Source organism: Acipenser ruthenus, chromosome 20 (assembly GCF_902713425.1).
Source record: "Acipenser ruthenus chromosome 20, fAciRut3.2 maternal haplotype, whole genome shotgun sequence".
NCBI classification, from domain to species: domain Eukaryota; kingdom Metazoa; phylum Chordata; class Actinopteri; order Acipenseriformes; family Acipenseridae; genus Acipenser; species Acipenser ruthenus.
The window spans coordinates 11687986-11712504 of NC_081208.1; the positions used below are offsets into that span (position 1 = coordinate 11687986).

Genomic DNA, 24519 nt, shown 5'->3' on the forward strand with positions numbered 1-24519 from the left:
CTTGAATTGAAAAGTACATCTAGACCCCCATCATTGCAAACCACACAGTGCAGTGTGTGCAAATCCACATTCACTTGTCACACATCATTACGACACCATGCTGCACACCAACATGGCTCTGGCAAGGACCCCATTTTTTGTGTAGATGTGCTGAAAGGAATATACTTCACAGGAAAAGCACAAAGTGGTCCAAGGGCTCTAGTTCAAGTGCGAAAATCTTTTACAGCACAAAATCTAGATTGTGAACTTGAAGAATGCAGAGATCTCATGGCTCTTGCTAATAGGAGTGGCAATCCAGGAATGGAATGCTGCCATCTTCAAAGAACGGTGCATTCACTCCCATATTCACCTCCAAATCAATTATGCCAGCAGTCCCTTGACAGTCTTTTGAGCAAAGGATTAAAATCTAACTTTCGGAAGGATGAGTGTGCAAGCATGGCATCTCAGCCTCAATTGAAGGTGCTTGTGCAGTTTATCCACTGCTTTATGATGCCCATGGCTTTTTTTTATTTTTCAGTTTACACTGGTAAACAAGACTACTGGTGTCGTTTTGGCCGGACTAAGGTCACATTTGACACAAAACAGGGCACTGGTACTGCCAGTGCAAGGGAAGTAAGAAAATGTCATTCTGTGTGCACAGATACTTGTCAATGTGGTGGATATACCAAAAAAAACAGGAGGTGCTCTGTGAAACTGTATCCGAATCCTTGGCAGAACATTATTATTTATTTCTTAGCAGATGCCCTTATCCAGGGCGACTTACAATTGTTACAAGACATCACATTATTTTTTACATACAATTACCCATTTATACAGTTGGGTTTTTACTGGAGCAATCTAGGTAAAGTACTTTGCTCAAGGGTACAGCAGCAGTGTCCCCCACTGGGGACTGAACCCACGACCCTCCAGTCAAGAGTTCAGAGCCCTAACCACTACTCCACACTGCTGCCCATATCCTGTATTCCACCAGTGTCGATGGCAGTTCCATTGATGTAGAAACATGTCAATAAATTTACATTTCACTACCGTACATATTCATGAAAAGTGTATAAGTATGTAAAATATATTTGTATTTAGTGTCTGTATGTATTTCCTCCTGTTTTGATCAATGTCTTTATTTCCTCATGTTGTGATTGTGATATATTTTCTGGAATGCATGATTTGGGGAATGCCATAATTCAAGGAAGTAAAAAGTCCAACAGGATGTTTCTTTTAACTAATCCTACATACATGGCAAAATTAAAGCAAAAATTGAAAACAAGAATTTGTATTTTTGATGAAAATGTGGCAAGTCATTAATTTTACAGTGATATTTTTATGTGGTATGGATGCCTTTATTAATAACCTCCACACCATTATTTCCCCTCTTCAGACAACTGCTTTATTTGATCACATCAAGAAGGTGATGGGTTTCTGTACTAGCCTTCATAAAACATCATAAGTCCTGGATGTTCTTGGTCCAGAGGTAAGACCTCATCATACAAACACATTTATGGAGTTCCTGTTACAATAATAGAACAAACATTAACAGAAGTGAATCACTCAGTAGGGTCTGTTTTGTACAGTTGTATGAAGTGAGTATCATGCTGAGAACTTTCAGATTCAAACTTCAGTATACTACAGTTTCTCCCAGTTACACATATACGTGAAGCTTTATTTTAGCTCCAGGGTCTTGTGACAGAGGAGGATCTGCCAGGGCTATGTAGTCACGGTCAGTCTCTTAATGACCAGAAACAAACTACGATTCTTCTAATGACTGTTTTGCATTACAGGTTACTATCAAAATCCTTCAGAAGCATGAAGGTCTATGCAGATACAAAGCTAAGATAGCTCTTGTCAAAGCAGACTGCATAGAATGCAGTGCAGGACTGTAGTGTTACAGTAGCATGTTAAGTAAGGGCCATTGACTTAGTGTTTGTGTAAACATGATTTGAAAGGGTGTTGTGTCAGCTGTTTTAAAAGGTAGTGGGACTGTAATTGTCATACATTTGTATTTGAGAAATCAGACTTTTTTTTTTTTAAATAAATTGAAAATATCTGCTTGTTAAAACACCACATTTACTAGCAATGTACTACTATTGACTGCTAATGCCTTACTTTGTATTAAACAAAAAAAAAGTTGAATTATGGAGTTGAATTAATTGTGCCATGCTGCATTTTAAGATAACTTGTGTTATTCTCATGCACATTGCAACCGAGCTGTCTCATTTTGACCACAGTTGGGCCTTTGTGTTTTAATGTGTAGATGTCTTGGAATGCCCTGCAAACCCATCCCCGTGCCATTCATCTGGAGAAGCCCCTTCCTCCTTTTTATTTTGTAATTTTGTAATTTTCTATTTTTTTTTTATATACGATATTTGTTTTAGTAATGTTTACAGAATAAACTTACAACAACTTTGATTGAAGCATAATTTTGTTTTATTTGGTCTACCAAAACAATCCAACTAAATAGCATTAATTGTGTATGCATTTCATTGTATTATCAGACAAATATTTGGAGAGCCATCCCTAAAGATGCCTGTTGTTAAGTTGCAGCTTCCAGGATTATATACATGACCTCTTCATCTCTTCCAGGCTTTGTATTACATGTGCCCCTCATCTCCTGTTGTTGAGCAAACTCACATTTACACATATTTCTTAAGCTTGACTTTCCTTGCACACATAAACAGACAGACCATTAGAAAAAACAGCTCAGTCCAAGTACAAGGAGATTTGAATCCCTACTTCCTCTTTCAATTGCTCTGCAGAGAACAGGGATGTTTGTCACACTATCAACAGCCTGTTTAGCACACAGGACACTTAAGGCAGTGTCCTAGGACTCCGCAGTCCACTCACAAAGTACAATACAATCCTATGCAGGCCACTTACGCACTGTAATAGTATCCTATGCAGGACACTCACCACAGTGTCTCAGGCAGCACGTAGTACGAGCCAGAAGCAAATTATAATTATCACGTTAAAGTCTGACGATATAGGCCTACCACCCCAAAGAATTCCATACGTAATTATTAATATTAATCATAACAACAACAATAATAATTAATACCGTGAGTTTCATGCAGTACAGGACACTCACAAAGTACAATACAATCCTATGCAGGCCACTTACGCAGTGTAATAGTATCCTATGCAGGACACTCACCACAGTGTCTCAGGCAGCACGTAGTACGAGCCAGAAGCAAATTATAATTATCACGTTAAAGTCTGACGATATAGGCCTACCACCCCAAAGAATTCCATACGTAATTATTAATATTAATCATAACAACAACAATAATAATTAATACCGTGAGTTTCATGCAGTACAGGACACTCACAAAGTACAATACAATCCTATGCAGGCCACTTACGCAGTGTAATAGTATCCTATGCAGGACACTCACCACAGTGTCTCAGGCAGCACGTAGTACGAGCCAGAAGCAAATTATAATTATCACGTTAAAGTCTGACGATATAGGCCTACCACCCCAAAGAATTCCATGCGGAATTATTAATATTAATCATAACAACAACAATAATTAATACTGTGAGTTTCACGCAGTACAGGACACTGCAGGCCACTCACAAAGTACAATACAATCCTATGCAGGACACTCACGGCAGTGTCCCAGGACACCGCAGGCCACCCAGGCACTTCCTGTAGCAGAGTGTCGGCACTCACGGCACTTCCTGTAGCAGAGTGCCGGCACTCAGCAATCAAAATGTTCTGACGTCTTCTCGTTTGTTTTATGTTCTGTTCAGCAGCCTCTGTAGTAGCCTTTTGTTTATGTGGGATTCTGAAGTTCTAGCGATCAATCGTATTTTCTTTAAGTCACATTACAAGATGTGCAAAACAATTACATCCATCTGCATGTACAGGTTCTTTGGGAAATGTCTTGACATGATCCTCAGCCGAAATATACTTTGCTTGTTTTGCTTTGCTTATTTTACATCTAGCGCTCAAATTTTAAAAATGTGGCTAGATTTTAGCAACCTAAATCAAAACAATGCAGCACTGACTTTGTCCCACCTGCTACGTACAGTACAGCAGGTCACAGAAAAGCCAGTACAGACACGCTGATAGAGGCTGATTAAAACATCGTTGTCACCTGGACAGTAAACAAAAAAGTATTTGTTTGTTTTTAAAATTATATTTCTCTAAGTTTTTGTTTTTGCCTAAGTGCAATGCACACAGGAAGGCAAAGGAATCATAAAAAAAGCCTATGTACAGAATCTGGGAGCCCGATCTGTAAGGTTGACTTTCTGTCTATAGTTTATTTTAAGATGAGTCATTCAGGGGTGGAAACAGGTTGCTGTCTTCCTTTTATTTTCTATCTATTCCTAATTAAAGGTGACTTACATGAGATCAGTTTGAAGCTGGAGCGGACTGAAAACACGGATTGAAGCACGCCTATTAGAATTGCAGTTAACGGTGGCTATGATTGTGCCTCGTTACGGCTAGTTATTTTAAAGTACCAACTTGCTATGTGTTGATTACTTAATTAGTATTTTGATCAGTTCCACAAAGAGTGACGTGATTGACATTTGGAGGTTTCCCTTCCTGAATTGAAACTTCTCTTGTAGTTCACATGGTTTTTCCTGCAGTGAGCACACGTCACATCCTGATGTATCGTTTGGCTCTTCTATTTTTATGGAGCTGCCATATTTGTGGTAGAGATTACATTTTAAGGTGTTATAAATTGTCTGAATGTTAACAGGGAAAGGAAAAAAAAATTAACATGCTTTACTTATGGAATCATAGCAACACATTAGGCAATAGAACAACATTTTCTAGGAACAGTGATAGGTTAAGTAAAGTTGTGTGTGTGTTACACGTTCCCATGTGTTAGGAACTTTCTAAGTGAAGACACTTAATCAAGAGTAAAGTGGTGGTACTATTAATGGAGAATTGCAACATAAAAAGAATATGGCACTTTCAGCCATTGCCATAGGCTAGGGTACAACAATGTAGGCATTTAGTCATACAGAAAAATCATGATGTTGTGTTGCTCTGCTAAATATTGCTTATTTAATGGGCACGATATTGGTATATAGGATATTCTAAAAGAGACTGAATATTGCCACCCTCTTTCCAGCCAAGGTCATCCTTCCATTCATTCACTTCATCCATGCTGATTGGAAGTGATGTCAGCACAGGCAATATCTTACTCTTTTCCTCCTTGAATGTGGCCAATGACTCAAATGTTGTCACAACACGAATCAGGCATCTGTTAAACATTGTAAGCTGTGCGTCTGTCATCGGTTTATTCTTCAGGTTCTGGTTGCTGACTTCTGTTGTGAGTGTCTGTAAGATTCCCAGAGCCTGAAAGAACCAAATTAGATAATGTGAAATGGTCTGATAGAGCCTTACACTTAAAGACACCTTTGGGCAATTAAATAGATTGGTGAGCTGATTAGCAGAGCATTCAGCTTTGAGTTGCATTTGTAGCCATACATTTTCCATCAATATACTTGTGCTACACTATAATTCATCAATGGTTGTTGTCATGCTCAACACTTTGTATATATTCTGAAACATTTTATTTCACAGTCAGGGAATACGAAAAAAAAAGATCAGCAATTTTGATAGCCATCTTGGTAAATAACATCCTAAAACATTATTTGAGACTGATGAAAACAAGCATTTTTGACACAGTAACTAGCAAAAGTAATAGGTTTGTCTATTAGTTTAACTGACAAATGTATTTATGAATGAGTTGCCAAATCAATGGACAAATTAATAAAATACTTGATGAATTGACAAATTAATGGACGAATTGCTGGGTGATTTGACAAATTGACAAACAAACTAAATTGATAGCTCCATTGCTCCATATGGTACCCTGTACCTTTGAGCTGTTGGTGGTATTCAGTTATTTTAATTCAGGGATGTCTGTATAGTTCAAATATTATTTCAATACAGCAGTTATAGCCTTAGCACTTATTGTTAAATAGAAAGCCATGTGCTCCACAAACCAGAATAAAACAGTATAAAAACTTACAGTTGAAAGCGGTTTCATGAACCTGGCTAGAATTCCTGATTCCAAGGGGACGTCAATTCCTGCAAGTGTCTCAGTGTCATTCTTATGGTCCTCTAGCCACTGCAGGAATGCTTCCATCTTGTGCTGCAGTTTTGATAACAAATCTAGAGACTTCTCCAGTCTCTGCAATGTTTGAAGTGCACCAGAATTAGAAGAGAGGCGGTGTAGAATTGCTTTTGCAACTCTGAAAACAGCATCAATTGCACAGAACTCTTTTATCATTTTACTAAATTTGGCCAGATAACGTAAAACTTGCTCCAAGGTTCCTACGCCCTCTGTTCCACCTTCAATAACACCCTCTGTTGCTTCTTCTGCTGCTGTTTCTGCTGCTACTTCTTCTGCTGCTGCTGCAGCTGCTTCTTCTGCTATAGCTGCTGCAGCTTCTGTGGCAGCTGCTGCAGCTTCTGCAACTGCTGCTGCTGCTGCTGTAGCTGCAGCTTCTGCGGCTGCAGCTGCTGCTGTCACTATCACATCAATAATGATCCCTATAACAATTCCCATGTTGACAATTTTACCTGAAAGAAACAGATATTTACAAATTGACAATCTGTATACGCAAATATTTTTATGTGTAATAATTAGCTATAACTAAATAATTAGTAATAAACACTTAATAAACTACAGTCCTCGCAAAAAGGAATCACAGCATTTTTCTGTTGGGTAGTCTGAAAGCAGGTAGATCAGGGGTAGAATAAGCATCCGTCAGCACTGAAATATATACATCTCCTTTTTAACGTCGACCACACGCAAACATTTTTCATAGAAAGGAAAACGACTAGCTTTGTTTTCAGTCTGCTATGACCATGAAATAACAACTTCAAAAAATAATGAATTTAATCAACCACGTGGTGGAGACATCTGCCTTGACCCCCCCCCCCCCCCCACGTGGAGTGATGACTCTTCCATGGGGTAGCTGCAACAGAGAGATGGGCTGGTGGAGGGATGAGAGTGGGAGGGGGAAAGCCCAGGTACTAATACTCTATCTGGTAACTGGGCTAAGGTCATGATGTGAGGTTTACTTTCAGGACATAGATTAAGGTCAGGCTAGAGGGTTGATTTCCCTCTTTCCCCCCGAACTTTAGACTTTGTGTGCCGAGTGTGTATTTGAATTATTCTTTTTTTACATAGCCTATAACAACAGATTTATTGAATTTGTTCCTGTAAGGTTGTATCACCATAGTGGTTTTGCTTGTATTCTGAAACTTTAAAAAACTTTAGATGGCATAGTGTGAATAGCTGAGAGTTAATACTGCCAACAGGATGTTATGTTGTTGGGTGGCTCTGCTTCGTGTGTTGGAATAAGATGGAGGAATAAACAAAGTTCTGTTCCTGAGTTACTGTTCTCATTATATTCATTCCAGAACCTACTACATGCATGTCAAGTCTCAAGGTTTACCCGTGAAACTCACGTTTTTTTTCACAATTTTCAGAGTCTCACGGCCGTGCAATGGATTCTCACGTTTGTGCATAAGTTTGTTATTGTTTGCGAGGCTGTGAAACCATTTATACTTGATAAAAAGGTAAACCAATACAACTGTCCAAACATATTATTTCATTTGGGGGGGGGGGGGTCACCATGAAGAGGTGTACATTACCATTCTATATTCCTGTAGCTGCTACGCAAATTCCCCTTACTCCAAAGATAGAATTGCTGACGGTTTGTCTGCACGAGCCTTCTATGTTTCTGTACACAACACGTCATTACTCAGACAGAGTCCAAGGAGAGGCAGTCAGACTGTCACTGTCTAGTTCATGCAGAAATTGCCACAGAAATAAGAGAAATTGACATCAATGAGAATTTAATTATTAAAGTCAAAAAAGATATCATGTTTTTTATGATGCCAGAGTCAGTGGTTATAAAGACAATAAAAAGAAAGACACCATATGGTAAAAAAAATAACAGAACAATTGGAAATTGATGATATGTCTATCTCTCTTATTTCACCTTAATTTTAGTCAAAGTGAGGGGGAGCGCCACACACTGGTTTCGTATTTCTGTAAAATGATGCTTATTTGTTTTAATAATGTTGACCAATAATACTCACATTCACACACTAGCGGGTATTCACACTGGGTTTATTTCAAACGTCCTCAGTTCGGTTGGTTTGCTTTGAAACAATGTATCAATGTGCTAACTGTTCACACTTGCCTTGTGTATAAACGTACTCAGTTTGGAAATTAACTGGGGCTCGTTTTCGTGGTTCACTTCCGTGTTTTCCAAGGACTCAGTTCACATGTGTTCATATTGAAATAATCAAGTGAACTCATTTTTTATTAATAAAAGACCATCGGATGTTTACATTCCTGGCATTGCTTCTTCATACTATGTAAATATTCAAATACAATAGTAGTACAGTAGCCTACTGTATATAATGTTTTGCTTTTTTCATTTGTATAAAATCATAGTATTGAAAAAAAAGAACTACGGTATTGTAATCATGACAACATATATAAAGGAATGTGTTTTTCAGGGATATAGCTCCTTGTGTAAAGCATAGCATAGAGTGTGTACAGCGATAAATAAATACATTATGTTTTATTTCATTTATGCAAGACAACAGCGAACACGTAATTCATACCATGGGAACTATTTGGCAAACAATGAGACTGACATCCTACTGTATAGCATTGTTATCTTTCTTTAAGTTTACTAAACCAAAATGAAGAACATAATAATTTAGAAAAAAAAAATATCTGGTAGTTTTTTAATACAATATTTTGTATTTTATTTTATTTATTTATTTATTTTTTTGCAGCACTGGTAAACATATTTACGTACACACCGAGCATAACTTTGCCCAAACAGACGTTTGTTAAAAACTGGACTACGAGCCAAAAACGGAATGTTTAACTTAAATACTGTAATATGTTGTATAAAGTTGGTACTTGCACAATCCCTCGCACAAAATCGTATACTGTAATCCACATGCAGCTGTATTTTCTGCAAATGTGATTTTTTTTCCCAATGTCAGTGATGAATCATGAAAGCGATTGGAGGCAGTTCACATCATTCAACATGAACTTGAACAATTCTACAAAAATAAAAAAACAGCTTACCCAGGTATGTTGATATTACAGAGAATACATTGGGTTTTGTCAGTCTGATTTTTATTTTTATTTTTTTCTGATCAAATTTCTAACAATGCCGTTGTTTCCCCTGATGTCCATATCACTTATCTGGACATTTTTACCACCTGTTTGTGTATGCAGTAACTGTACACTACTGACAAGCCAAATCTACCGGGTTTGTTTCCTGTTTGTAAAAGAACCGAGACCGTCCAGTGTTCACATTCACGTTTTGTAAGCGAACCGAACTCAATTCTTTTGACAAACGGTCTGAGACCACCTCTTATAGTGGTCTCAGTTCAGTTCGGTTCGGTTCATTTGCCAATCGAACTTTGATGTTCACACTGTTCTCCAAACAAACCGAAACGTACTGAGTACGAAAAAAAACTGTAGTGTGAAGCTGTCAGCCATGTGAAAAATCTTGATCCGTCAAAAGTAACGCCCCCACCCCCCCCTCAAAAAAACCCCCCAAAAACCTAAATCTTGTGGTGTAAGTTAGGTTTTTTCATCAATCCCAAGGTTTTTCAGCAGGGGTCTCACTGGTAGAACACTTAGGGGTTGACATGTCTGCTACTAGGTGGTATAGAGCAGTACCTACAATGATCAAACCCACGAGCAGCAGCACCCCAAAGTGTAGCCCATTATAACCTATGCAGAACACATGGGGGCACGTTTTTGGATAACCCATTTACCCCCCTTAGACGGCCTGCTCACTAAATATCCAGCTATACCTAGATAGGTTATAAGCCCCTCTTTGTAAAAACACTAATGATTTTAGTGAGCAAGCCGTACCCCACGACCAGCAGCACCCCAAAATGTAGCCGATCATAACCTATACAGAACGCATGGGGGCATATCTTTTGATGCCCCATTTACCCCCCTTAGACAGCTTGCTCACTAAATATCGAGGTATCCCTAAATAGGTTATAACCCCCTCTTTGCAGAAACACAAACGATTTTAGTGAGCAAGCCGTACACCACAATCAGCAGCACCCCAAAATGCAGCCCATTATAACCAATAGAGAATGCATGGGGGCACGTTTTGATGCCCAATTTACCCCCCTTAGACGCCTTGCTCACTAAATATCGAGGTATCCCTAAATAGGTTATCATCTGCTCTTTGCAAAAACACTAACGATTTTAGTGAACAAGCCGTCTAAGGGGGGTAAATGGGTTATCCAAAAACGTGCCCCCATGTGTTCTGCATAGGTTATAATGGGCTACACTTTGGGGTGCTATATATTAATTGAGCAAGATGTGTAAGTGAGTTAAAACACATAGAAAAAGGACGCGCTGCTTTGTCAACTACATCGCAAATAAGGAACCGGGAATAAGTAACCAACTTCCAGGTGGTTAGAGCAGTTGGTACAGCAGATATGCTCACGGCTGAAATAACTTATGGTTCTTATTTGATCATGGTAGTTTATGTTGAAAACATTAATGTTATTGATTTCATGTTTTTCTTTCAAATCCCCTATTTATAAGGTGACGTGTTTTTTTTTTAAAAATCATTTTAAGATGTCACAAGTCTGCTAAAAAGAAACATTCCAAGTAGGGAGTCTCTTCCTGAGACTGCAGCATAAAGTCACTACATGACACACATGACCTATCTATAACACATTCATAAACATTTTAACTTGCAAGTTCAAAATATAAATGGTAGAACTTACCCAAATTCACTTGTGCAGACAAGGCGTATACTGGTATCAGACCTAGAGAAAGCTCTACGTTTCTTGTATTGAGCTGTTCGTTGCATTATATATACTCGAGTCAACAGAGGCCAATTAGGATGGTCTGCAGAAACGTGATGAGACTTGCACAATCCGCCCACTGACAGACACGTGCGCACACATACACACACAAACAGGCAAAATGCAACTTTCCTTCAAGGCAAAATAGGTGGCTATTCTACTATAAATGACCAATTTAGTTTACATTTCAGAATGATTTTGTAGTTGAAAGTATTCACACCCTTCATGTAAATCAATATTATTCACTAAATATTGTTAACTAAACTTTTTTTTTCTGAATGATATCGTTTTGACACAAATGCTAACTGCATAGCGTCTATCCGTGATAAAGATTGCCCATAAAGATGCATAATAGGGTGCGCAACAATCCTCCAACCAAACAGATGATGTTGACACCAGAGCAGGAAAAGCAGAAATGTGAAGATTTTTAACATGTAGGACAGCGCGATTTTGCAAAACATCCCCAGCCACAGCGCTCAGTATTTTTTAGACCTGCTCTGTTAAACCATGTGCAGATCAATAAAGACTAAACTGCAGTATACTGTTAACAGCATCGACTGCATGTACTCAATGTATGATTTATAAAATATAATTATTGTGTTTAGAAGACATATTGTAAGTAAATAAAAACAAAAGTTTACCTCACCTAAGCCACGAACTGTGAATAAGGTACTGGGATATTTATTTGCGATGCAGAAGGGGAGAGGGGAGGGGGGAGGGGGGAGGGGGGAGGGGGGGCGTCATTTATTTTTTTTTGCATTCTAAAAAGTACATAATTAATAAGTAAACCAATATAATTGACAAGAAAAATACGCAAGCAGCCTAATAAGAGAGTTCAGGAATATGATAGAAGAAAGGCAGAAGTGAAGTTTTGCAGGATCTACAAATGTAGTCTAAACAGGTTTGTTCAAGTGTAAAGTGTAGGGTGGTGGCAAGAGTATACTCCCAATTCACGTTTGCACAATTGACATTAATTAAAAGCTTGTAAAGCTGTCTAGTTTCACCCTTTTATGACATTAATTAAAAGCTTGTAAAGCTGTCTAGTTTCACCCTTTTTAAATGGCTCAATATTTGGCATTAATACACACACACACACACACACACACACACACACACACACACACACACACACACACACATATATATCTTACTTATGTATAAATGTTAGTATACCAACATCCGACACCTCCTCAAAACTCACCTGTTCAGACTACACTTATAGATCCTGCAAAACTTCTCTTCTGCTTTTTTTCTATCACAGGGAAGGAAATAAGACCCCCATTGCATAGCAGCTTGATTCATTCCAGATTTTACTAGCTGCAGGCACATGTATAAATTGTACAGATGAAACAGAAAACATGAGTCTGGACCCCATAAAAACTTGAAATGGCTCCACCTGCTATGCAACGGGTATCTTATTTCCATCCCTGTATCATATTCCTGTCCTATTTAGGCTGCTTTTATATTTTTCTTGTCTCTATTATATTTGTTTACTGATTTATGCTGTACTTTTTAGTGTTCACTGTTTGTGTGTGGCTGAATCTGTTATAGTGATGAGGTTCTTATGCTGAAAGTGTTTTTATAGTACTTTGTATTTTATTGTTTGACAAATCCTGTAAGACACCTTGGATAAAGACATCTGCTAAATGTCTAAGTAGTAATAGTTATAGAATTTCCAGTAAAATGTTTAAAGAAACTGTACATAGCTTCCAATCATCTTGATATAAAACAAATAATTTCATTCTTCTTCATACACCAGTTAATACATTTGTACTAAGGGCATTTCCAACATATCAGTTTTATGCTACTGTGAGGCAAATGTAAAATAATGTAAGTATAATCTTATTGAATATTCTCATTCAAATGTAAAATAATGTAAGTATTCTTATATACTTTTATGTGGTACAAACATAGATAAAATCAGTCTTGTATTTCCTTTTTTTAAACTACAGTCTTACATTTGTTTATGTCTGCATTGGATTGTATTTCTGTTTGTAATTTACCATCTGGAAGGTACATTTGTCATCTGTTGCATTTTACTAAATAATGTTACTGTTAAAAAAGTTTATCACCCTTTTTACCATTGCTATACTGTGCATTTACTGTATGTTTTATTGATTGATAATGTGGCATCAAACTCCTCTGTCCATCACATTGATATAGGCTTCACAAAAACAAAACAAAAACTGCACTGTTTCGGCACACTTTACTGTACTTGTACCAAAGTAAGCCCTCATACAAATACTTATGTTTTTCTACATTTTAGGTTTTCTACAACAGACATTTTAGGAGCATTACTATTTTAGTCAAGTTACATAGGGCATTATCATACTTCTGTATACTTTTGCAATGATTTAGGCTGTAGCCAGGCTAGATGCTTCGCAGAGAAAGAAAGAAAGAAAGAAAGAAAGAAAGAAAGAAAGAAAGAAAGAAAGAAACTGCACCACTTCACCACACTTTACTGTACTTGAACCACAGTAAGCCTTTATAACAATACCTACGTTTTTCTACATTTTATGTTTTACACAAGACATTTTAGGAACATTACTAAACAGTCGAGTTATACAATTACTTGCATAAATATTCACCCCCCTTGGACTTTTCCACATTTTGTAGTGTTACAACCTGGAATTACAATGGATTTAAATGGGATTTTTACCATTTGATTTACACAACATACTTAACACTTTGAAGGTGCAAAATATTTTTTATTGTGACACAAAAGTTAATTAAACCAAAAAAAAAGACATTTGTTGGTTGCATAAGTATTCACCCCCCTGAGTCAATACTTGGTAGAAGCACCTTTGGCAGCAATTACAGCTGTGAGTCTTTTTGGGTAATTCTCTCCCAGCTTTGCACATACGGATCCTGCATTTTTTGCCCATTCTTCTTGGCAAAATTGCTCAAGCTCTGTCAAGTTGGATGGGGACCGTTGGTGAACAGCAATTTTCAAGTCTTGCCAGAGATTCTCAGTCGGATTGAGGTCTGGGCTTTGACTGGGCCATTCTAAGACATTCAGGTTCTTGTTTTTAAACCACTCCAGTGTAGCTTTAGCTGTGTGTTTAGGGTCATTGTCCTGCTGGAAGGTGAACCTCCGCCCCAGTCCCAGGTCTCTTGCATACTGAAACAGCTTTTCCTCTAGAATTTCCCTGCATTTGGCTCCATCCATCTTGCCCTCAATCCTGACCAGTTTCCCAATCCCTGCCGATGAAAAGCATCCCCATAACATGATGCTGCCACCACCATGCTTCACCGTGGGGATGGTGTTCTCAGGGTGATGAGCAGTGTTGGCTTTGCACCACACATAGCGTTTTGCGCTAAGGCCAAAAAGTTCAATTTTGGTCTCATCAGACAAGAGAACCTTTTTCCACATGTTTGCTGTGTCTCCCACATGCCTTTTGGCAAAATCCAAAAGGGATTTGATATGGGCTTTCTTCTTGCCACTCTAGCATAAAGCCCAGCTTTGTGGAGCGTCCGGGTTATAGTTGTCCCATGGACGGTTTCTCCCATCTCAGCTGTGGATCTCTCCAGCTCCTTCAGAGTTACCATTGGCCTCTTGGTTGCTTCTCTGACTAATGCCCTCCTTACCTGGTCACTGAGTTTTGGTGGACGGCCTTCTCTAGGCAAAGTCGCGGTTGTGCCATATTCTTTCCATTTTTTAATAATGGATTTAACGGTGCTCCGGGGGATGTTCAAAGTTTGGGATATTTTTTTATAACCCAACCCTAATTGGTGCTTCTCCAGAACTTTATCCCAGACTTGTTTTGATAGCTCCTTGGTCTTCATGATGCTATTTGTTTAGATATGCTCTCTAACAAACTCTGGGGCCTTCCAGAAACAGGTGTATTTAATCTGAGATCATGTGACACTTTAATTGCACACAGGTGGACTCCATTCAACTAATTATGTGACTTCTGAAGGCAATTGGTTGCACCAGAGCTTATTTAGGGGTGTCACAGCAAAGGGGGTGAATACTTATGCAATCAAGACTTTTCAGTTTTTTATTTGTAAATAATTTTGAAAAATATGTAGATTTTTTTCCTCACTTCGACATTATGGACTATTTTGTGTAGATCAGTGACAACAAATTCTAATTAAATCCATTTTAATTCCAGGTTGTAACACTACAAAATGTGAAAAAGTCCAAGGGGGGTGAATACTTATGCAAGGCACTGTATGGCTCATTAACATCTGTACTATGCAATGATTTAGGCTAGCCAGCTATTTCTAAGGGAAAAAAAACAAAAACAAAACAGAAACAAATGTTCGCCAAACTTACTCTACTTAGCTTCTACTATAATAAACTTTCATAAGAAAATTTGTTTTCTAAATTTTATATTTTGTCTGACAGGATCGATCTGAAGTATTTACACACAGTAAATAAAACAAGTTGTATGAATAAATTGTGTCAGAAATATATTGATGGCATATTAGTAAGGGAGAGGGTGAGCAAGAACATAAATAAGACAGCATATATCCATGAATCATCTTACATTCCAAAATTAACTACAATGCAGCCTGTGCATCAATTAACATAAGAAAATAAGATTGTTTACAAACGAGAGAAGGCCATTCAGCCCATCTTGCTCGTTTGGTGTCAGTATTTTTACTTCCTGCCTCTGCCTGACGTCACCGCCCAGCCAGCCTGTCAGACGTGGTGTCCAGCGTGGGATCACCAGCGCCTCCTGGACTCAGGCAAAAGAGGATACTGCAGTTTTTTTAGTTTTTTTTCTTTTTTTATTACTTGCGTGTGGAGAAAAGGAGAGTGAAGAAGGAGAATGGGAGGAAAGAGGATGGAAAGGAGGAAGAGCTGCAGAGCTGCAACAACAGCAGAAGCAGCTGAATAAGAGGTGGTGGTCCCGGGTGCCAACTCAATTTGGCCCCCAGGACTGGGCAGCCAAACAGGAGCAGTGGAGGATGGAAGGGGCTCCCATGTGCGGCGCCTGTAGCGAGTTTGGGCACGTCCGGGAGGACTGCCCTTATGGGGACCCCCAGTATGAAGAGGCGTGGAACCAGGGTCTGGTGGGGGATGCTGCAGAGTGGTTCTGGGCAGTGGACCAGACCCAGCCACGTCCTGCGCCTGAGAGGGAGGAGCCCGAACGTCAGCGCTTGAGAGGGAGGAGCCCGAACGTCCTGCGCCTGAGAGGGAGGAGTCAGTGCGTCCACAGCCCAAGAGGGGGGAGTCGTTGCGTCCACAGCCCAAGAGGGGGAAGGACGAACGTCCACAGCCCAGGTATCCGCCAGCAGAGGGAGAATACCTGCTGGTTCCACCTCTGCCAGCAGAGGGAGAATACCTGCCGCTCCCACCTCCGCCAGCAGAGGGAGAGTACCTGCTGGTCCCACCTCTGCCAGCAGAGGGTGAGTTCCTGCTGGTTCCGCCTCCACCTCCGTGGGAGGCCGACTTGCCGCTCCCACCTCCACCAGCAGAGGAAGAGTACCTGCTGGTTCCACCTCCATCGCCGTGGGAGGACTGCGGGTCGCTCCCACCTCCACCAGCAGAGGTAGAGTACCTGCTAGTTCCGCCTCCATCACCGCCACCAGCAGAGGGAGCATGCCTGCTGGTTCCACCTCCATCGCTGCCACCAGCAGAGGGAGCATACCTGCTGGTTCCGCCTCCATCGCCGCCACCAACAGAGGGAGCATGCCTGCTGGTTTCCCCGCTGCAGCCAGAAGGGGAGGAGGCCCTGCCGCCTTCGCAGCCAGAAGGGGAGGAGGCCCTGCCGCCTTCGCAGCCAGAAGTGGAGGAGGCCCTGCTGCCTTCGCAGCCAGAAGGGGAGGAGGCCCTGCCGCCTTCGCCAGGAGCAGAGCGGCGGGAGCTGCCTCTGTCTCCGCCATCACCACCACCCGAGGGAGAGGAGCGGGAGCTGCCTCTCCCTTCAAGACAGGACGGACCGAGACACGATGCTGGCGGTCCGCAGCTGTCCTTGCATAGGCTGCTAAGAAGAGCAAAGGGGAAAACCGCCGGGGGTCACCGCGGCTGAGAAGAGGGCAAATCCCAGCACCACCACTGGTCCTGGCTCCCCTCCTGCAATCGCCTCCTGAGGGTCCGCTGCCACCGTCGCCTCCTGAGGGACTGCTGCCGCCCTGTCGTGCATCGCCTGGGGATGCCAGTTCGCCATCGCCTGGGGATGCCAGTTCGCCACCTCTCAGGGATGCCTGCCATGCACCGCCCAAGGATGCCTGCCATGCACCGCCCAAGGATACCTGCCTTGCATCTCCCAAGGATGCCTGCCTTGCATTGTCCAAGGATGCCTTCCTTGCACCGCTCAGGATGCCACGCCTGGATCGCCTGGGGCTGCCTGTGGCTCCGCATCGCCTGGGGCTGCCTGTTGCTCTGCATCGCCAGTTACAGGGTACGAGGGAGAAGTGGAGCTCCTGCTGCCGCCTCCATGGTCAGGGGCTCCCCTCCCAAGTTTGCCTCCCGAGGGTCCGTCGCTGCTGCCGTCGCCTCCCGAGGGGCCGCCGCTGCTGCCGTCGCCTGGGGTCGTTGCCAGCTCTGCTTCTCCTAGGGTTGCTGCCTGTACTGCTTCGCCTGGGGTCGCCAAGGGTCCTGCTTCACCTGGGGTCCTCGCCGGGGGCGCTGCTTCACCTGGGGTCGCTACCAGTCCTGCCATGCAGCAGGAAATACTGTGGCCAGAGCCCCACGGAGGGGAGCTGCTGGCCATGAAGAAGGTGGGAGGTCAGATCAGCTCCCCCCGCAGCAATTTTGCTGCCAGCAATTGGGTGGCCGGAGCCCCACGGAGGGGAACTGCCGGCCACGAAGAAGGGGGGAGGTCAGGAGACCAGCTCCCCCAGCCGCACTTTCGCGGCAGGAGATAGTGTGGCTGAAGCCCCATGAATGGGAGCTGCCGGCCACGAAGAAGGGGGGGGAGGTCAGGAGACCAGCTTCTCCAGCCGCACTTTCGCGGCAGGAGATAGTGTGGCTGAAGTCCCGGTGGAGGGAGCTGGTAGCCACAAAGAAGTTGGGTGTGGAGGACATTCTACCATGGCCACCCCCAGAAACACCTTGCCATCCCCTCTTACGGGACTTTGAGACTGATGGGGGAGGTGGCCGTTGTATTTGTTTACTTTTAGAACGGGGTTTCCCCCTCCGCCCCTGTGTAGTGTGTTATTTTGTATTTGTTTTGTATTATGATTTAGTTATTGTATTTATATGACGGCGAAGCGCCACGTGTTTTGTTATTGTTTTGTTTAGGGAAGGCGTAGCCGAATGTTTGTTTATATTTGTTTAGTAGCATGGATGGGTAGCCCCATCCACAGTAATTTCACTGGGCGTGAGCTGGGGGGGGGGGAAGGATAAGGCAGAAGAAGTAGCAAGGAGCAGTTAGTAGGACAGAATGTGGTCACCGACTGGGGCCGACGCTGCCGACATCCCAGGGGCGGAGGACCCGGCGACCGGAAACAGGATAGAAAAGAGGTCACTGACTGGGGCCGACGCTGTCGACATCCCAGGGGCGGAGGACCTGGCAACCGGAAACGGGATAGAAAAGAGGTCACCGACTGGGGCCGACGCTGCCGACATCCCAGGGGCGGAGGACCCGGCAACCTGAAAACACATATGAGGGTTATGACTTGAAAAGCCGCCCCTCGGGAGGAGATGAGAGAGGTACCCAGCATCTAAGGCTTCTGTAAGGGGCGCTCGTAAAACCCCTGATTGGCCGAGACATCACGCTGCCTGGGACCTGAAGATAAGGACAAAGCATTGAGGTTAGTATAGGACTCGGCACGAGTGATCACGTCCTGAAGAGAGGCAGAATAGAAGAGAGCCTCAAGTGAGAGGCGCGCAGGAGCTGCGACAGGACAGAGTTTGGCCGGGGGTCCGCTCTGACTCACGCGGTGAGAACCCCTGAAGGTAAGGGAGGCGGCTGCCTAGCCCTGAGGTCGGGGAAGTGAGCCTCACTTGCCCCCCAAAGGATGGGCCCCCGGCACCTCACGAAAACTCCCACACCGTGAGACAAACAAGACAGCACATGCCAACGCATAACATACACAAAAGATCAGAATGACGAACAGGACTAACAGAGGGAGATTAGTAAATTTGTTAGTAGGATGCGAATATGTGTATACCTGCCGCTCAGTGGAGAGGAAAAAACCCCTTGAGGCAGATTAGGGGAAAACCTCTGGTGGCCCCGGCGAACAGGTAGCCCCCACTCCGGGCATGCTAGCGATTTCAAAATGGGCTGCAACTATATCGGAGGAGATGAATGAACGTAATAATCTACTGCGGAAGAGGACCAGCGGCCCATGGTCTTAAATCAGACTGTGGTTGATGCTGGCTCTTGCAGCGGAGGTAGCTGCACCTATACGAAATGAATGGGGAGAATACAGCTGAGGAGGGAGGCCTGCTCTAGAAAGGAGGGTGGAGAGGTGGGCTGATTAGGAGATCTTCGTCACTGCAGGGAAGCTTGAAGCTGAAGAAACTGTGTATTCTGAGCTTCTGAGGAAGCCAAAGAAGGCTGTGAGTGATGTTGGCCCTTGCAGCAGAGGGGGCTGTGTCTACGGAATGATTGGGGGGGGGGGGGGGGGAGGCCTGCTCTGGAGGCGAGGTAGGTTGGAATCCAGTGACGAGTGATCCTAGGAGCGAGAGAAATCAATGAGGGGGTGGAGTAGAGGAGGGAGGCTTGCTCTGGTGGGTGGAAGGTGGGTTGAGAACTAGCGATGAGCGATGATAGGAGCGAGAGGACTCAATGAACTGAGGATCCTGGGGGGGGGTAGAGTAGAGGAGGAGGAGGAGGGGGGTTCTTGCTGGGGAGATACCTTGCTGATGAAAGGGGCAGATAGGGGACTCTTCTTGACAGCTGAATGGACTAACCACGTTGAAATTGATCCCTCTTGGGAGGTACGACCGAATGGTGAAGAAAATTAGAAGCAGAAGAAACTACGAGTTCTGAACGTAATAATCTACTGCGGAAGAGGACCAGCGGCCCATGGTCTTGATCAGACTGTGGTTAATGCTGGCTCTTGCAGCAGAGGTAGCTGCACCTATACGAAATGAATGGGGAGAATACAGCTGAGGAGGGAGGCCTGCTCTAGAAAGGAGGGTGGAGAGGTTGGCTGATTAGGAGATCTTCATCGCAGCAGGGAAGCTTGAAGCTGAAGGAACTGTGAATTCTGAGCTTCTGAGGAAGCCGAAGAAGGCCGAGAAGCAGATGAGATACCTTGACGTTGAAAATAAGGGGCAGATAGGGGAATCTGCTTGACAGCTGAATTAACTGACCGCGCTGAAATGGATCCGTCTGGAGGTACACAACTGAATGATGGAGTAAATTAGAACTGTGAATTCTGAGCTCCTAAGGAGACCGAAGAGGGCTCAGATGCAGATGATCTCCATAGGCAGATCCTTGTATGGGGAAAAGTGGCGTTTCCGAAGAGTAGAATGAGCAAACTGAGAATGGCCATTGATGCGGACAGCGGGAAGGTGAGGCAGAAGGGAAGGCTCTTAAGAATCAGCTGTTAGACAGATGGTCTCCATGAGGAGATCTTCGTAAGGGGACAACCAAACTTTCCAAAGAGTAGAGATGAGTGAATGGAGAATGTCTGTTGATATGGGCAGGCGGGAAGGTGCAGCAGAGGGGGGGGGGGGGGGGGGGGGGGGACTTTGAAGATTCCGCAAAGAGTCAGACAAACTACCGGTATGGAAAGAATGGTGGGAAGAAAAAATCCCTAGCTGGACGATAAAAGCCATGATCTGGTTTGATTTGAAGGAATAGGATGAATCCGATTCTGGCACAGAACGTTTAAAACACTGACCAAGCTGTACAATATGAAGCTTTCGAAGGAGGGAGAGAGTTGCAGATATGAAATGCTGAGCAGATTGAAGGAGGTTACTGAGAGTATGATTCAGTCAAATGACAGCTGGTGAAGCTGGGGAAGCAGGCACGCAGCAGACAGGACCAGACGACGGAACTTGAATACTAAAAGTGGCTGGAACTGACAGTTGAGGTAGCAGCTGGAACTGAACGAACGTGTGTAAATCGACTGCTGGGGAAGCTCAGCACGCTTTGTGCTCCATTTACTGGAATGGAGGGCAGAGATGAGATGTTGACTATCCTATGTGTCAGTTAATACGGGATCGATCTGCTACTATCATGTCTGCTTGAAATGGAAAAGGTGAACTCACACTGAGAGACTGGGTTTCACAACTCCAGTTATTCTCCTAGAGTGGAACTCCTTAACTCATAAACAAGACAGATTTCCAGTCTCACCGTGTCTCTCACCATGTATTAATGCTGTAATATTTGAGAGGATGTGTGGACATATGAATAGATTGCTGAGAAAGACAAGCACCTCGTATTTTTGATTAGATGGGGATTAGCATTAGCCTTGACTGCGGAATGCTTCCACGATCTGAGTATTGGAAGAAAGCGGAAGCGTTGGAAGATCTGGAGTAGTGCAGGTACAGATTTAGACTGAACTAAAGCAACTTGCATGCTATAATAGTGAGTAGATCTGAAGAGGGAGCAGAGATCTGCTACAGTGAGGAGCAATTAACAGTAGAGGACGGGATCAGCTGAACGGTGCAGAGATCTGAGGAAGTAAACAAAGAAGTGCTGTCAATAATGAGTGGTGGTCTGCTGTAGAGAGAGAGAGAGAGATCTGCTGAAGCAGGGCTCTGTAATAGTGAATGGTGGATTGCCATCGGTAGTGTGATGATCTGCTGTAGAGCACAGAGATCTGCTGAATGCGGTGGATGTTGGACTGTGAGTTAAAGTGATTTAGATGAAGCCAGAGATGGAGAATACATAGAGCTGAGGCCGCTGTAGAACCTAAGAGGATGAAGAATCCGTTGCTCCGAGACTGTTGAAAAATCTAGTGATTTTGTCGGGAGTAGTCCGCCTCAAAGGGGCAGGCGGGGGGGGGGGGGGGTGGGGTGGGGTGGGTAAGAGTTGAAATTGAAGAATGTCATTTGATATAGATACAGAGGATGAGGCAGGAGGGGAACTCCCGAGAATCCAGAGTGAGAACTGCGGGAATAGATAGAAAAGCTGTAGTGTCCGAGCTTCGCAGTGAAACCAAACTGGTTTAATGTATAGAGAGAGAGCTTGTGGTATTATACTGCCATCCAGAGGTTATGATTGGAATTACATCATTGACTTGAGTGAATCAGGGTAGAATCTATGAAGTTATTACGATTAAAATCCTTGTCTATGTGAAACAACATTTGCTTATTCCTTTAGATTTGAATAAATATTCTAGACATGTTTAGGACAGATAGTCATGAATATAAATAAGTTAACGCAATATTTAGATGTCATGGTTCGGCGCACTGAATTCGTCTCCGCCAGTTGTGAAAACGCAGCAACAGGAAGCCGGAAGATTGCAGTGCTGAGGCGCAGAGCCTGATGAAGCTGCCTGGTCACCATGACAACTTACCCCTCCCCGCAGTCACTCAATAAGGGCGTTGCCGTGGTAACAGTAGTCTGTGAGGCGCCGGTGGAAAAGTTACAGTACAATAGTGTAGTTGGAGAATGTTGTGACCAGTCGAGTCACGAGCCGCCACTAGTTAAAAATTGAGTTTAGAATGGGCTGGATACGTCTTTGAAAGGTTGAACGTAGCTGATGGAGGTCCAGGGCAGGATCTTCTGATGGAACGGAATTGTGCTGGCTCAGTGGGAGCGGGGGGAGGGGCGTCTGATTGCAAGCGAGGAGTAAAGAAGGATTAAGCCGACAAAACTTCGTGGTAGAATTAAATAGAGCTAAGGTAAGGCAATCGCAGACAACGGGAATGACGATGTCATGTCGAAGGAGCTTGGAAGTTTAACGGAGGACCAGACTTTCTGATAGTTGCAGACAAGTTGAGTAATGAAGCTGCGCTTTGGACGGCTGTGATGCCGAGGTGGAGAACGGATGGAACAGGAAAGAGTAACGTTGGAGTTCTTGGAGCCGAAAAGAGAAGCTGAATGAAAAGAAAGGTAAGAAAATGATTGATAATATCTTGGCAGCGATGTGCAGAGAAACGACCTGCGTGAGCGAGGCAACAAAGTTTAGATATTAGCGGTGAAGCACGAAACGACGGCGTCTGAGCGTTTGCTACAAAAAACGAAATACTAGACAGAAAAGGTGCAGGTGATCAGGTCTTAAATAGTAAATAGAACTAATTAACGGGAGATTAGAAAATTGAAAGATTAGCGCCCCCCCCAGCTCCACGCCCCCCGAACCTCGCAAGCTAACATTTAAAAACAACTCGTGCAGAAGGTGTCCATCTCCCGAATTAATTAGGTGATTTAATTTGTTGCTAATCGGGAGATGGTCACCTGTATAAAAGCCTACAGCTCGCTGCACTCTGTGTGGGTGTTAGAGAGGAGAGAGCAGAAGCAGCGAGAGAAAACTAAATACAGGATCAGTGAAGGCTACAGCCCAGCCTGACCTGTATTGTTTAATGTTTGTGTTCGAGATTTGTTTTGTTTGAACTTTTATTTTCGCTCTGTGAGCACTGTGTGTTTTTGTTTAAACCTTTTATTTTATTTTTGTATTATTTAAATAAAATGTCGCAGACGCGTCTTTCTTTTGTTTAAAACTGCAGACTTGGTGTCAGTAGTTTTAGTTCCTGCCTCTGCCTGACGTCACCACCCAGCCAGCCTATCACACCTGCGAATTTATTAAAATTACCGTGGCTCCGGTTGGCTGGTGCGATTGGTATAACCTCTTTAAAAAAACAAACAAACTGTTTTCTTTATTTTTGTAGAATTGTTCAAGTTCATGTTGAATGATGTGAACTGCCTCCAATCGCTTTCATGATTCATCACTGACATTGGGAAAAAAAACACACATTTGCAGAAAATACAGCTGCATGTGGATTACTTTGTATACGATGTTGTGCGAGGGAGTGTGCAAGTACCAACTTTATTATACAATATAGTACAGTATGTAAGTTAAACATTCAGTTTTTGGCTTGTTGTCCAGTTTTTAACAAACGTAAGTTTGGGCAAAGTTATGCTTGGTGCGTACGTAAATATGTTTACCAGTGCTGCAAAAATGAAAACATTATTTATTTATTTATCGCTGTACACACTCTATGCTAATGTTTTACACAAGGAGCTATATCACTAAAAAATACATTCCTTTATATATGTTGTCATGATAACGATACCGTAGTTCTTTTTTTCAATATACGAGGATTTTATACAAATGAAAAAAAGCAAAACATTAAACCATATATACAGAAGGCTACTGGACTGCTATTGTATTTGAATATTTACATAGCGTGAAGAAGCAATGCCAGAAAATGTAAACACACGATGGTCTTTTATTAATAAAAAACGAGTTCACTTGAATCTTTCAATATGAACACAAGTGAACTGAGTCCTGGGAAAACACGGACGTGAACCACAAAAACTAGCCCCAAACGAACTGAGCACGGTGATACATTGTTTCAAAGCAAACGAATCGAACTGAGGACGTTTGAAATGAACCCAGTGTGAATAACCCCAAGAGGCGACACTGACACAGAGGTGTGGGTTTAACCTGAGCAGGCTTTTATTTTTCACGGCAACACACAGTGTATTTGTAGCAATAAAAATAAACAAAAACCAAAATAACACCTGCCCACTTGGGCCCTCGCTCACTTCTTGATGCCTGTCTATCCTTGCAGAGGCTAGGCCCTGTGCAAATAAAATTACTGCAGTGCGCAGTAAATATATATATATATATATATATATATATATATATATATATATATATAT

The 24519-nt window shown here is 42.8% G+C and overlaps 1 long non-coding RNA gene across 1 annotated transcript; it reads right to left on the reverse strand.

Annotated features, from left to right (window-relative positions):
* Nucleotides 1-2736: 2736 nt before the first annotated feature.
* LOC117417529 (uncharacterized) lies at nucleotides 2737-10829 on the reverse strand. Its single transcript, XR_004546743.2, has 3 exons — nucleotides 10757-10829; nucleotides 5982-6535; nucleotides 2737-5302 (listed from the first exon to the last, which is right to left on the reverse strand). It is a non-coding gene; the product is annotated as an uncharacterized LOC117417529 (long non-coding RNA).
* Nucleotides 10830-24519: the final 13690 nt, after the last annotated feature.